General features: G+C 35.7%; 1 protein-coding gene across 1 annotated transcript in view; it reads right to left on the bottom strand.

Annotated features, from left to right (window-relative positions):
* LOC148956234 (protein-serine O-palmitoleoyltransferase porcupine-like) overlaps positions 1 to 12,764 on the bottom strand; it is a 261,026-nt gene that overhangs the window by 239,723 nt on the left and 8,539 nt on the right. The gene's annotated exons all lie outside the window — the stretch shown is intronic.

Raw genomic sequence — 12,764 nt, 5'->3', positions numbered from 1 at the left:
GTTAGGTTGAAACTAAGTTGGCCTTGGATCCTACTGTACAGGTTTTTTACCTCAGAATGCCGATTTGTTCCATAAAGCAGTGAACAATTCTTCTACTTTATTTTTTTTTTTAGCAGGAACTAGCAAATTTGGGTTTCCTTTTTTTTGCATTTTCATTGGTTTTTCGCTAGATTCAACAGACCATTTTTCTAATTTTATTTTATCTCTAGTTAAGTTTTTCGTATCATCTACAGTTTATGTCTGGGACAGTTTTCATTTTTTTGGGAAACAAAGTAGATAATCATTACTTAGCTTTTTGTAGAATTTAGCTAATTTTTTACAACTACTATACTTTTGATATTCAAGCAGACATGAAGACTCAATTGGATTTAAATAACAGTACTGCTGTATTTAAGACTAAGAAGAAAAAGAAATGCATCATATTCGTAATAATTGTGCCTTGGATCTTTCTATCTTGAGAAGTTCGGCAGTCTCATGCAAAAATGTCATAGCCAATATAAAAGAAGCTGTGACATTTTTGAATACATCAGCAAAACGAAACTACACTCTGAATTAGGTTGTAAAAGCTCAGTTAAAGGGAATGTGCAAAACACAATGGATTGAGTACAACAGTATGCTAACGCAATTTTATCTGAGCTCCTAAAGCTTGTAGTCTCCAAAACACATAAACCACTTAAGTGAATCACTAACAGCTACAAAGGCAGCAATGAGTCTTGTGGCTTCAGTACATAGCATGGAATTTGTCATCTCCATCCATCATTTTCGCTCTGACCTTGCCTCTCAGCAGAGGCTATTCCAAAAGAAATTATAGAAAAAGTGCGATGACAACTGTGCATTTGTGCTTGATCAAGTGAAAGGACTGTCAAATTGAATGAAATTGTGTCTGGAGGACTCAATGTCTACCTAGATACAAGTTTACCCATTCCCCTAATTCTACCTCTTAAGGATATTATAGAAAAAATTGTAATTAAGGTATATCACCAGCATTATCAAGTGATCCAAAAAAATAGTTCTTGAAGACACGCTGAGTCTTTTCATCTAGTCCTACTGCTACCAAAGAATACTATAAATGTATCTAATGCTTTGCTGTAATTAATTAAAAAAAACTTTTTCCACAGTATAGGTTTTTCAAAAAAAAAGTAAAGAACTCCATTAAACCAAAACTGAAAAAAAATAGAATCAAATAATCTACCAAGCATACAGCTACCACAAATCAGTATCAATAAATAAATGAAACCAGAAACAAACAGAAATTAAAATAAGTCAAACTCAAAACGAGCAGAAATTAATCTGAGAAGGGTTCTAAACCCTATGATTTCTAAAAGCCAGGATACAATTTGTACTTTACTGAAAAAAATTCAAATTAATTTACTGAATAAAGTGTGCATTGTCAGTTTAATATACATATGCTGATATTTGTTCCTTAAACTCATAATTAATTTTTGATTTCTTAAAGTTATAAATATAAAAACATTTAAAAGAGTTTTTTTAGTAAAGTAAAAACTATATTCTGGCTTTTAGAAAGCATAGGGTTTTAAAGCCCTACTCATATTCATTTCTGCTTGTTTTGAGTTTGACTGTTATTTATTTTAATTTCTGTTTGTTTTGGGTTTCATTTATTTATTGATACTGATTTGTGTTAGTTATATGCTTGGTAGATTATTTGATCATATTTTTGTTCATTTTAGGTTTAATGGAGTTCTTTGCTTTTTTTTTGAAAAATTATTTTGTGGAAAAAGTTTTTTTTAAGTTAATTTAACTACCTAAAGTTAAACAACCATCCCTTCCTTAAAAAACCTTAAACACCCCCTGGGTATAACTTACAACCCTTGCCCCCAATATCTAGGATTTTTTTAAACCCCAAAAGCACTGTCATATGGTAATTAGACTCTTTCGAATAGAATAGCTATCTAAAAGTCTCTATTAGACGCATTTCGGGACAATACGACGTGTGTGTGTGGAGGGGGGGATAGCTGCCCTCCGATCACTTTGAATCTGAAAAAGAGCACTAGAGCGTCTGATTACCAACCCAACAAGTCCCTCCCCCGAAGTTATCTCAAATTTTGATTGGAAGTGTTTGGGGAAGTGATGGACGTGGGGGGGGGGGGGGCATTTGCCCTCTGATCATTTTTGACTAATTAAAAAGGCACTAGTCCTCTTAATTTCCTATCGATCATCCCTTTTTGAAGCATCTACGACAAAACTTTCTATAAGAACCTTAGGCTATATGCCCCAAGGGCATAACTTACGACCCTTGTCCTGAGGTCTATGGGGGAGGGTGGTCATCCTCAAAGACATAATTTCCAGACCTTTCAACTACGTTGAACGAAATGGCCATATCAAAATGTTAATCGTAATTGTTTGGGGAAATGATGGACGTGGGGGGGGGGGGGTGGTGATTCTCCCTTCGATTACTTTCGACTATTAAAAAGGGCAATAATCCTCTCAGTTTCCAATTTTTCAAAATCTTGATTAAATGTGTTCGGGGAAATGGTAGGCGTGACAGGGGGTTTAGTTGCCCTTCAATCACTTTCGACTTTTAATAAGGACACTAGCCCTTTGAATTTCCACTCGAATGAGGCCTTTTTGAAGTTTCTACAACAACAATTTAAAAACCTTTTATGTCCCCAGGGCATGACTTACAACCCTTGCCCTGATGGTTGTGGGGGGGGGGTCATCTTCAAAGACCTAATTTCCAGACCTTTACAATACTTTGAACAAAATGGTTATCTCAAAATCTTGAATGGATGTATTTGGGGAAATGGTGGGCGTCAGAGGGGGTTAGTTGCCCTTCAATCACCTTCGACTATTAAAAAGGGCACTAGTCCTTCCAGTTTCCAATCGAATGAGCCCTCTTTGAAGTTTCTTTAACAACACTTTCTATAAAAATATTATATGCCCCCAGGGCATAACTTACAACTCTTACACTGAGGGCTGTGGGGGTTGTCATCCTCAAAAGACCTAATTTACAGAACCTTCAACTACGTGGAAAAATAGCTATCTCAAAATTTTGGATTGCATGTGTTTGGAGAAGTGGTGGGTGTGAGAGGGGGGTTAGTGCACTACCAATAATTTTCAATTCTTAGAATGTGCAATTTCCCTTTAAATTTCAAATCTACTAAGCCTTTTTGATGTTTCTACGACAACCCTTTCTATATAAACCTTATATGCCTCCGGGGCATAGCTTACAACCCTACCCCTTAGGGCTGTGGTGGGGGCGGGGGGGTTGTCATCCTCAAAGATCTCATTTCCAGAACTTTCAACTACATTGAACAAAATTGCTATCTCAAAATTATGATTGGATGTGTTTGGGGAAATGGTGAGCATGAGTGGGGGGTTAGTTGCCCTCCAATCACTTTCGATTTTAAAAAGGGCACTAGTCCTTTCAATTTCTAATTGAATAAGCCCTTTTTGAAGTTTCTACGGCAACGCTATCGTCAAAAACCTTATATGCCCCCATGGCATAACTTACAACCCTTGCTATGAGAGGTGTGGGGGGTTTGTAATCCTCAAAGACAATTTCCAGGTCTTTCAACTACACTGAACAAAATGGCTATCGCAAAATTTTTATTGGAAGTGTTTGGAGAAATGGTAGGCGTGAGGGGGGGGGGGTTAGTTGCCCTCCAAATCACTTTCGACTATTGAAAATAACACTAGCCCTTTCAATTTCCAATCGAATGAGCCCTTTTTGAAGTTTCTACGACAACACTTTCTATATAATGCTTGTATACACACAGGGCATAACTTACAACCCTTGCCCTAAGAGTTGTGGGGGGTTGTCATCCTCAAAGCCCCAATTTCATAAACTTTAAACTACGTTGAACAAAATGGCTATCTAAAAATTTTGATTGGATGCGTTTGGGAAAATGGTGGGCGTGAGTGGGGGGTTAGTTGCCCTCCAATCACTTTTGATCATTAAAAAGGGCACTAGCCCTTTCAACTTTCAACCGAATGAGCGCGTTTTGAAGTTTCTACAACAAGACTTTCTATAAAAAAAAACCTTATATACCCCCAGGGCATAACTTACAACCCTTGCCCTGAGTGCTGTGGGGGGGGGGGTTATAATCCTCAAAACCTAATTTTCAGAAACTGCTAAACTTGCTCGAAAAGTCAATGAGTTATACCTAAAGCTTGATAATGTGGTTGATTCTTGAAAGCTCAGGGCTACTGTTGGTTCGTCGTATAACGGGTTGCCCCAGGCTTCAAAACAAACCTATACAATAGTCTTGAAAGGCCCACCTAAAGCATCTTGACCACGAAAAGACTTTCTTAGTAAAATTTGGGGCAATAGTAGTGAACGTATTACTGAATTAAAGCCCCGCAAGTATGCTTGACCACTTATTTTGTCTGATAAAGATGCTGCTCAGTCGGTAGAACACGCTCTCAACGATCAAGACCCATATTGGGAAGCCAAAGTGGAAAGCCCGACCTCGGAATCGTTTGCCGGACCCTTGAAAACCTTACATCTGATGACATTATTTAGATATTAGCAAATTTCTCTGGAGCTAAGCAGCTAGGTAGAACACACTCCTTTCGGCTCAGATTTTCTGAAAAGACATATCTCGAATAAACCACTCCTGAAAGTTTATTGGTTGCTAATGAGCACCTACCTATTAGCGAGTTCAAGTTTCTGCCAATTCAATGTTATAATACATGACCAGCAATTCGGTCATGCCGCGAGGCTGTGTAAGAATCCTCCCAAATGTGCAAGATGTTCTAACGATCATCCAAAAGCTAAAGACACTCCGTGTAAGAAACCTATGAAATGTAGCCAGTGTGGCTCAGTTGACAATCCTTCATACGAGTTTAAGTGGCCAGTCGCACAGGCTATAAGCAATAAATGACTGATTATACTATCCAAATTCTTGCATGGAACATTAATGGCAGTGTTTTAACGAAGCAACCTTTTCTAGAAGAATTCTTGCATAGTTGTGATATCATATGCTAACAAGAACATTTTCTTTCGAAAGAGGGGTGAACTGAATGGTTTGAATAAACTTTTTGGATCTCTTGCAATTAGTAGTGGAAGAGGCTGGCAATCTGGTAGCACCGCAGTTTTAGTAAGAGTTGATTTCATGCCTATGGTGTATACCTCCATGGACATCTTTGTTGGACATCTGTGAAGGTCAATTGGATAATTGTATATTTTGTATACTTGCCAACTGATTATAATGATGAAAAGTCTGACAGAAAATTCAGCATGGCATGCAGCAAATTTTCTAGATCAATCTCTGGCACTCCCGGCTCTGGATGCAGCGCAATTTTATGTGGGAAATTTAACTTTAATCTTAGCAATGAATTTAGCCCTCGAGCTCAGATCTGTCTTCGTGTAAGGATCTAAGGTATGTAAAAAATGATACCGACTTCACTTACATTCACAACTTGGGGTCAACCTTTGTCTGGATTTTTTCTTGATTTCTATACAGGCTACCGCTCAAGCAATCACTAAAGTGATGACTGACATTGACATATCTGACTTTTTCCCAATTTTAATGCATTCAAATCATATGGTTCTGTGGATGCCCCATGCCAAGAAAAAAATGGGGTTTTATAGATCTGAGTGGGATAAAACAGATGTTAATTTGTTTCTGTCAGTCTGTGATGATATACTAGACAAGATTAAAGTGTCATTTCAGTTACTGCACGAAACCCTGTCATTACATACGCCAGAGAGGCAGGTTCTGCTGAAAACCTTTACAAGTGAGCTGATTTACGTAATGCGTTGTGCAGAATAAAAGGCTGTTCCAGTGAAAAACGTGCGCGATGGATATGAAGTCCCTAGTTGGCTCAAAAGCACTGAGTTACTGGTTGCTTGGCAGTTCTCTGATATTCTAAAAAGAAAGAGTGTGAAAAGTCTCGTGTCGGTCCTGTGAATGAAGGCTGTTTATATACTGAACATCGCGCTAACAGAGTTTAACAAAACAGTGATAGTCCGTTCAAATCCCAATTCGGTGGGGAGGCTGATAAAGAATAAAAACCCTGTAACCGTTCTGATGATTCGAGCATTCGGACCATTTTCGTTTCTTAGTGTCAGTGTCAATGGTGGAAAAAACTACAAAGAAGTTAAAGAAAAAATATTCAAAAGGTGTTGATGAGGTCTGCAGTAGATTTTTTTTATGGTAGTGCTAAGCTCACTGAACATCTTGCATTACTATATCAGATAATTTTTTTTTGTTCTGGATCAGTGGTAGATATTTTTTCAATAGGCATAATTACCCCGGTTCAAAAAAAAAATAAAGAGCCAGAACTGTCCTATTACTGTTGAGCGACCCCATACTGTCCTATTACTGTTGCCCCGGTTTCGTGTAAATTAATGGAACTGCTCATAATGAACAATGTAAATAGTTCCTGCTCCACTCCTGATAGTCAGTCAGATAATCCAATGTTGCTATTTTCGTTCATGTGATAATATTCTTTACTCTTTGTTGAATGGCAGAAAAGATCTAGAATCTAGATCTTGAACAACAGCTTGGTCTAGGTTGTTTTATCATCAGGGACTTTTAGGAGTCGTCCACAAGGACAGGATATAAAAATTTAGTTAGCCATATTATCTGGAGAAAACACGCTTAGCTGAGTAAATCAAAAGACGCTGCATATATCCACCGTTTCCCTTGAACTGCTTGGGAGATTTTTTTTAATTTGTTTTTAAAATAACATTTATAATTAAGACTAATCAAAACAATAGTTATTATTCCTAAATAAGCTACAAATGAAAATTTTTTCCACAAGACAGTTTTTTTAAACGCTTTTTAAACCCTTTGTTGCTATCGACCGAGGTTCGTTCTCTTCAAGATTTATGGCGAGGTTGTAGCCATAACATTGCAACAAAAGTGCAACTATTTTAACTGTTCACGTTTAAAGCCTAATTATGGAGAAGATGGACTTTTTCTATTTTGAAAAATAGAAAAACGAGGTGAATAAAACTTTGAAGAATGAATTCAAAGCCTAAATCATGTTTGAGAAGATATTTTCAAGCTCATGTCTCTATTCCTTACAGGTTTCTAAGGCTCGGAAGATTGCATACTAGACATGTTTTATTTTGATAAACACAGCTTTTTTTCCCTTGATTTTGGTTTAACTTACTTTGTAACATAAGAGCACAATTTCAGTGATTTGAGCAGGTTTTAAGCCATGTTAAATTTTTTAAAACCTCATAAATCAGGATTTAATGAAGGTATGAGACTTTAAAGACTTTCCTTAGGCATCATTTGTTCTGTAGATCAAGTTCTGGAAAATTTTCTTCTGAATAACAATTTCTTGCAGTTCATTAAATGTCAGTGACATTTGCAAAGGTAGAAATAAATTTATAACATGTTTGATTAATTTTCTAGCTGAAAGATAAATATACCCTTCAATTCACCACTCAACGCACTTTTCATATATTATTATTGCTTCTGATTCATATAATTTTCTTGCCTTTCCAGTTCTCTGCCAATAGGACTGAAAACCTAAAAAGGACTAAAAACCTGTCAAGCATCATACTAATAAATTCATAGAGGCAAAATAGCTACAGATATCTCTGAATTGAAGCTATATAGCACCTGAAACCTGGGAAATAAGAAGAACAGGGCTGAAAGTCCAGTGCAAACAGTCTGAAAAACAGGACTGTTTCACAGGAGATTTGATTCCTCCGTTTTTTCACACTCACTTGCATCTTTCCCAATTACTTTGCAAAGTTCCTTTGAACGATCATGGAAACTAAATCCTTGGATTCTGCCAAAAAAGCAGCTTAGTCTAAATTCCATTGTGTTTGTTGATATTAAATTACTGTGATGGAAAAACCAAGTGATTTCCTTTCATTAACGGCACCAAATTCACCCTATATAAATCATAGAGATTCGTCTATTATAGCTTGTCAATTTCTTTCCTACTTAAATCCTTATATAAATCATAAGATGCCGAGTGTTGCTTAGTGTTTTTGTTCCAAATTATTGGTTCTTTTCGTTTTCAGCAAGAACCTTTGCTTGGTGCATGAACACAAGAACCACAAAAAAATTAAAGCAAGTAATGTAGTGATTTCTTTAGAATTCTTCCAAGGCAGATGCTGTTTATATTTATACCAAACCGTTTTATTGTGTGGTCGGCTTCTTTTTTTCTTTGTAGTTCTGGAGTCAGTCTTTCAGTGCCCCACTATTAAATTTTGAAAATACACCTTTTGTGGCATTTTCTGTCAAAAATACTTTTGCAGCTTTTATATTGAAAAAAAAGGACAATTTTGCACACACATACACCCCCTAGGTACTGGGAAATACATTTCCCCCTCCCAAAAATGAAATAAATTATATGTTGACGTTGATGGCTATATTTGACCCCCTAGGAGGGCCAGGCAGTCATCACAACAGTGATTATTATTTTTGGAAAGAACAATGAGCGGCAATTGGATTATGGAATGATATATTTTTGTCTGATTTCTGCTTAATACAGTAAATTTACATTTGTTACTTAAAAGTAATGTGTAGTTTGCTATATTCTTATCAGGGGCTATTTAGCTTTTTGTTTTATTCATTTTGTTTATTTTCAACTCTGATTTTTTATTTCTTTTTTAATTGTTTCAATTGAAAGCAATGTGGAATGTACCTAATTTGTCCTTCCATCCCACAAATGGATTATTGACAATATTGAAAAATAACAAAACAGAAAAATTTATAAATCATAGAAATTAATTGTATTTTATCTTAAAAATACATTCATTTGTAATAGATAACTTGCAATATCAACATAGCATTGAATATTCTATCAACTGGTATGATTCTATTTTAGGTCTACAAGCCAAAAAAAAGGAAAAACAAAGTGCCACCTTAGAGGTCCCTTTAATCACTCAAAATGGAATTTTGTGATGGTAGCAATTAGTACATTTGGAATAACACTGAGAATTGATATCAACTGCGATGTTCATCTTTTAGCTAGCAAGTTAATATACAACCCTAAAATCATTCACTATTCTTCATCTTCTGTTATTCACCTTTTTATTGTATTATTTTTGTAATACTCATTCATTGAATTTAAAAAGAGACCCATTAAAACCATAAGAGTTTGTACTGTGATTTTACCAAATCACTTGGGTAAACTTTTCAATCTTCAGATGAATCTGGTCACTTTAATAAAGCAAGACATAGTCCAAAGCTATATTCAAAAGTTTGCTGACCTTGTGGTATTTGCACTATTTTTTTTTCTCTAACAATTATGTCGTAATGCCAAATAAATTCAATTAAAATAAACACAAAATTTTTGTACACAGCCTATATTTGGCTTCATTATGGTTGGGGGGGGGGGGGCGACTGCAACGGCAGCAATTATAATATTTGGAAAGAGCACTGAATGGGGAATCAAATGTGAAGATATTAATCTCATTTTACAGTTAAACTAGCAAAAAAGGTAAAATTCCAGATAACGGGATTTTTAAAATCTTGAAAATAGTTGATTTAGGGGAATTAGCTTTTCAAACATGAATTCAGAGCTAAATCATGCCCTTGGAAGGTATTCTTGAGCTCCTATCTCTACAACTTCCTTACAGGGTCTGTCCCAAAAGTTCTGGTAATCATATTTTTCTACTGCCAAAGCACACTTACACATCATGACTCCCAGCAGTAGATACTGACAGCACGCTGATTTATCAGCAGCACACCGTTGATGAAAGATACCCTGGCATGGAGAAACATTTGGGATGAGATATCTTTTCCAAGAAATTCCTATCACAAGCCCCAAAGAGTCGAATTTGCATTTTGGGGTCACAAAAAAAAATATAAGAAAAAAAAAATCACAAAAAAGTACAACAACTAAAAAACTGGCAGACAATGCCACACAACAATATCAAAATGACAAACCATTCCTTAGTCTAAATTTATTTTGGTGGGGCGTTGGTGTAATGCTGGTACCATTGGCCTGCAGCTGGTCTGTCTATATTTAGCTTAATGTTTTTGCAATGATTTGTTGATTTTGGGGTGCTAAGTAAGCCAGCATGCTACGTTTTTGTAAAAGTCTAGCAATATTGATTTCTAACTAGAAAATCGGAATAAAAACTTACAGACAGAGTAGCCAATGACATATTTCTGGGGGGACCTAGACATCCCAGAAATTTAACAAAATTTTCTTAAAGAGCTTTTTCTCTCACTTTCAGCTGTCCTCTTGATTTCTTTCAACATAGTTTGATATTTATAATTAAGATTATTCACTTTTAAGATCTATCTCACATCATGCACCCTAATTTGTCCTCCCTGTCCCTAATTTCCTCCCTGTGATTTAGTTTCCAGTCAATTTCATTCCAAGATTTTCTTGTCTTTTTTTTTATTCTCAACCTTTCAAGTGACTCATTATGCTGCAAAGGGGCAAAATATTTGGAACTTAGAGGATTACAAAGTGTCCTTTTCTGTAAAAATTTTCTACTTTCATAAGATAACCTTACATTATCATGTATTTACAAAAAATTTGAACTGCTTGGATCTATGATAGTATAAAAAAACACAGCAGCTTTGATTTGTTTTCAATTTTACACACTGAAAACTATGGGGATATTATCTTCAATTATTTTTTTTTTAATGCAGTCAAAACTTTAGCACAGATTAATGATTCTAAGTTGAGAATATTTCTAAGAAGCCATGAGTTGAAAGAATATTCTTGAATCGTGTAACCAAGGCCATATTTTACTTATTTTATTTTATTGCTCACTTGAATCTTGGAAGGAAGAGAGAAACAAAAGTAAAACCTTGTGTACAATTCAACCAAATCCTCAAATTCTTTTCAAACTAGCAGAACGATTTTTAGATTTTGATTTGGCTTTAAATATAGCCTACTTAATAACTAGAATATCCCTACAAGACTTCCTTTGTAGAATTTATAAATTGTTCTACTGAATTTTGGATGTTCTTTAGCAGATTTTTGAATTCGTATCTCTCTGAGATGTTGCAGTAAATACTCCACTTTTTTTCTCAGATACAGAATAATTTTGGACTTTGGTCACAAATTCTACCGAATTTAAAAAATGTTGGGGTGCTACCCCCCCCCTTGTTGTCATGCACCTACCTCCTAGAAATACATTGTTGCTTGTTGTTTCTCTCCCTCTATATGAAAAATGAAAACTGCTTCACTACTGTGACACATGTTGAAAGGTATGATACTCTGATTAATGGGTTTGATTGAGTACTATAACAGGTATCACAAAAACACAAACATGGAGATTAAAGAGTCTGAAAAAATATTTTTGATCCAACAGATCTTTTAGTGTTGTTGCTTGTGTCATGTTCTTCTCAAATTTACAAATTTCATTATGCAGTACATGCCCTCACAGTTCTAAACAGAGTTCTGTTTATTTGGATTTTAACAATATGTCACTCAAGGTGTTTTGAACAGATTGAAACTCCTTCCTAATAAGAAAAATTGTTGTCAACTGGCAGTGCACTGCCATTTTCCCTAAAAGTCCAATAGTCACTACCAAAAAGAAAACCACCATGACACTGGGTTTAACAAAGCAGGAATATTGGTAGGAAGTTTTCGCAAAACTGATAAATATTGCTCAATCACTTGTGGGCTGTGGTCAAGGCAAGAGCTCTTTTATGTGTGGTGTATGTTGAACAATGTCAAAAATAGTCGGAATAATGATGGCACAGAATGTAGAGACACAATGCAATCAAATTTTGAGTCAAACTGGACAAGAATGGTGCACAAGAGGTTCTGGATGGGAAAGGAGTTTGTTGACAAAACAAGTGCTAAGGGCACCCTTCAACAACCAAAACTGACAATACTGTGGTGAATTTGCAAACATTTTAAAATAATGATGAATAATTGAGTGTTCAGATTTTAACTGGCATGAGATATATGCTGAAAGCAATGGTTCACCAATGTTTAGCCAAGAAATTTTTTAAGGGAAAATGTGAACAAAAATGTTCCCAAAAAAGCTCACAGACAGAATGAAGGCCCAATGCGTCAGGGCCAGCTTGAACATAAGGAAACTAATTTAGACTTACCTTAAATTGCACTTGCCAACAATAAGAACAAGTCCTGTGAACACTGGTTTCTAATGATGATATATCAACTTGTTAAGTGCATCCCATATTGTGAGCCAAGGTTTCTTGCACCAGTCTTTGTCAACTGCATACTTGAAGGCTTCAACACTGGGCGACATAATAGCATTCTGGCTAAGGGAGTTCCAGAGGCTAACTATGTGGTTAGAATAAAATTTGTTTCAGACCCTGGTGTTAACAATTTTTGATAAAGCTTCAAGGGGTGGCATCTGGTACTTGGAGAACTGACTATCTGGAACAGGTTGGAGATCACACTCCAGTCACGTACTAACTTGTATTTCATTATTACATCTCCTCGCCTACGTCTCTATGTGACAGATGGTAGTTTGAGCTTATGTAATTGGGTAGGATATGTTAGATGTTAAAATCCCTTTATGCATTTAGTGGCACATTGCTGCACTGATTCTAGAATTGAGATACCACTCTTATTTACTGGATTAGCAACACATATCTCAAATTCCAATTTTGGTCTGATCAGCGCCTTTAAGAGCTTAAGATAATTTCTTAAACCACATTGGCCTGCCATAATGTAAGAAAAGGAAATGATCAAAAATGCGGTTGTTAAGGCCAAATGAGAATACCGAATAAGCATACCAAGTGAATATTTCGAGAGGACATCAGCCTCTCTTCTTCATCGTGAAACAAAATAATATATTCAAGAAAAGTGCCGAAGAAAAAACCAACAAAACAAATGCAGAAATTCAATGTGAAAAAACAAATGAAAAAACCAAAAAATTTACAAGAATT

Source organism: Artemia sp. Qi Xiang Cuo, chromosome 1 (assembly GCF_049724085.1).
Source record: "Artemia sp. Qi Xiang Cuo chromosome 1, ASM4972408v1, whole genome shotgun sequence".
Classification (NCBI taxonomy): domain Eukaryota; kingdom Metazoa; phylum Arthropoda; class Branchiopoda; order Anostraca; family Artemiidae; genus Artemia; species Artemia sp. Qi Xiang Cuo.
The sequence above is the reverse complement of the archived record's forward strand: the minus strand, read 5'-3'. Positions and strand labels throughout refer to the sequence as shown.